Source organism: Nannospalax galili, unplaced genomic scaffold, assembly GCF_000622305.1.
Source record: "Nannospalax galili isolate Female #2095 unplaced genomic scaffold, S.galili_v1.0 scaffold162, whole genome shotgun sequence".
Classification (NCBI taxonomy): Eukaryota; Metazoa; Chordata; class Mammalia; order Rodentia; family Spalacidae; genus Nannospalax; species Nannospalax galili.
This window is the reverse complement of record NW_008350388.1, coordinates 3,448,715-3,451,965: the sequence shown is the minus strand read 5'-3', so window position 1 is coordinate 3,451,965 and position 3,251 is coordinate 3,448,715. Positions and strand designations below refer to the sequence as shown.

The window sequence follows — 3,251 nt, the reverse complement described above, 5'->3', positions numbered from 1 at the left end:
CAAAGTTCCTGGTCTCTTACTGTTGTATGCTGTTCCATTACATGCACAAATTACTCAGCTGATAGAAACAAGCACCTCGGAACAGTTCTCTAGAACCTCTGGTCTAGAGGGTGAGTCCCACACTAGCCTCCCTCAATGAGTGAGACCCTCCTTGCTATGGGGAAAAAGAAAAAAAAAAAGACCCATAGTTCCCGACTGGGAGCCACAAGACCTTTGAAACAGTCTAGCAAGAGCCAAGGTTTAAAATTCTGTTTCTGCATATTTTATAGCAAAGTCACCCAAATTCATCCAAAAATTCACTGAGAAATTCATCCCCTAATACGTAGGAGAAAGTGGCGTTAGGACCAGCGAGATGGCGCCACAGGTGAAGGTAGTTGCTGTGAAGCCCGATGACCCGGGTTTGATCCCTGAGACCCACATGGTGGAAGGAGAGAAACATCTCCGGCAAGTTGACCTCCCTGTGTGCTGTGGTGTGCACAGCACACACACACACACACACACACACACACACACACACACGTAAATAAGTAGATACAATAATAATAAAGTGAAGTTACAAAGAAGAAAACAGGTGTCAGGGTCCAGAGAGATGGCTCAGTGGGTAAAGTCGTTTGCCTAACAACCAGAGTTCAGTCCCCAGAACCCATGTAAAGAGCTAGATGTGGTGGCATGCATCTGGAATCTCAGCACTCTTACAGTGAGATCAGGGGTGGAAACAGGAGAATTCTCCAGAAACTCCCAGGACAGCTAGCCTGGCAGATACAGAACAGGAGCAGAAACAAGAGAGACCCTGCCTCAACAAAGTGGACTGAGAGTCAATTCCTGAAATTGATCCTCTCACCTCCGCGCACCTGCATGACACGTGTGTGCCTCCCTTTGCCCCAACCAAAAACAAACATACAAACAAATAAATAAATATTTTTTAAAAGAAATCTTAGCTTTAAACCATAGGTGAGGGTCCTTCTTTAGGGGACATTTGAATGGCCTCTTTGTCCTGAGCCCTGTGCTCTTCCAGATGGGCCCCATGGGATCTGTAGAATGCAGTCATGATTAAAGGTTTGCACTAACAGGAGGACTTGCCCTTCTTGAGGTCCTTCAGGAAGGGCTCTGCTCTTCTCACTACACTGAGAAGCGGCCAGGTCTTCTCCAGGTTGACAGTACACAAGGCCATAACAATTCAAAGGTAGGTGTGATTTCTTAGGGTCCTATTCTAGGACATTTCAATTTCTGCCTGGAATGTGAGGAAGACTCTAAATGTTCTTTATTTGTTATTTTAGTTTTGTGAGTATAAATGTATTGCCTGCATGTATGTAAGTGCACCTGTGTCCTGCAACATTCAGGGAGATCAGAAGAGAGTGTCAGATCTCCTGGAACTGGAGCTATGGATGATTGTTAACCGCCATGTGGGTGCTCAGAACCAAATCTGGGTCCTCTGCCAGAGAAGCCGGTGCTCTTAACCACTGAATCGTAGCTCCAGTCCCCAGTGAGGAAGACTCTAAACCATGCCTCAAAGCAAAATATGGGTAGAGTGGGAGCCCAGATGTCCAAGGCATACATGCCCAGGATCCTCCTAGGCTTCACAGGTATGACTCAGCATCACTCAGCCTCGGTCAGCCTCAGTTTGCTCATCTACAGCATGGGCATAGTACTCCGCCATGAATCACAACTGTGCCATGAGTGGAAGTGGGAAGATGGAGGCAGACCAACTTTTAGAATTCATGTTCAGGGGTGCTGGGAGATGGTTCTGTGGATAAAGAGCTTACAGTGTAAGCCTGAGGACAAGAGTTTAGGTCCCCAGGATCCACATAAATGCCAGGTAGGTGTGGCACCCTGCCCAGTACTTGGAAGGTGGAATCAGGATCCCTGGAGCAAACAGGCTAACTAGACTAGCCTGCATCAGTGAGCTCTGAGTTCAATTGAGAGATCCTGCCTTGACATATAAGGTGGAAAGCAATCATGGAGGCCTCCCAGTGTCAGCTCATACCTTTACAGGTACATACATGTGCACATGCAGACACATATGCCCCCAAACACGCACACACACACATACATGTAAAAAAAATAAAAGAGGGGCTGGAGAGATGGCTCAGCAGTTAAAAACACTGGCTGTTCTTGCAGAAGACCCAGGTTCGAATCCCAGCACCCACATGGCAGCTAACAACTGTCTGAAACTCCAGTTCCAGGGTATCTGACAGCCTCTTCTGTCCTCCACAAGCATTGCACAACATGGGTGCACTTACCTACATGCAGGCAATACACACATACACATAAAATAAAAATAATAAATAATAAATAAACTGTTTTTTAAAAAAAGAAAGAAAGAAAATTCATAGCTTCATTGCAGCACACAGGGGGAGTGCAGTAGATGTTGGCTAACTCTTATGGCTTCTGCTTTGTTCTCTAAAGTAAATGCTCTCTAATTAGAAGAACAAGATGCTGGGTGTCATAGCTTATGCTTGTAATCCCAGCACTTGGGAGGTATAGGCAGGAGACTCGAGTATTTTAGGCCATCCTCAAACACAGTGAGTTCAAGGCCAGCCTGGACTACATAAGACCCTGTCTCAAAAGATAAACAGCAACAGAAAAGGAATCGGCAGTGGTGTGTAAGAAAAGTCAATTGTCACCTCCCTCTGCTTCCCTAGGCCTGAAAGACCTGCAGCAGACCTTTCTCCTACCACAGGCCTCTCTCCAGGGTAAGTCCATCCTGCCCTCCCAGCCCTGACTCCCTCCGCCTCATTCACCCTCCCATCTCTGCAGCAGTTCTCTCCTCCGAGTTTGGGCCCTGCCCCATTCCTTGTCTTGGGGCCCCAGAAACCTGGGGAACCAATGCTGCTTCCTGATCCTTTTCATCCAGACCAATTTAGCTCCTTCTCTGGGCCCCAGGAGCACTGCTTCTGGGCCTGGCCCCACCCTCACCTCCCTCTGCTTCCCTGGGCCTGCACCACCCACCAGCCTCTTTATGGGACACAGGGGCTGACCTTTCCTCTTCCTGATCCTTTACATCCAGGCCAACCCAGCTCCTCAGTGCAGCCCCCAGGAGTCCTTGGGGCCTCTTCCCACCCCATCTGCCTTTGCATCTCTGGGTGGCAAGGCCACCAGCTGCTTTAGACCAGCATCTTTCCTGGGCCAGGCTCCCAGGCCAGTCCAACCTCCAAATTCCTGAGGCCAAAATTGTTCCTGGAGGGATCCAGACCTTAGGAGAAAGCCTGAATTGGGCCTCTGTGGGAACTCCTGAAGACAAAAGCAATCCA

At 48.4% G+C, this 3,251-nt stretch overlaps 1 pseudogene; it reads left to right on the top strand.

The window, feature by feature from the left end:
- Positions 1 to 352: 352 nt before the first annotated feature.
- The window catches only part of LOC103745698, a 14,383-nt pseudogene continuing 11,484 nt past the window's right edge, over positions 353 to 3,251 (top strand).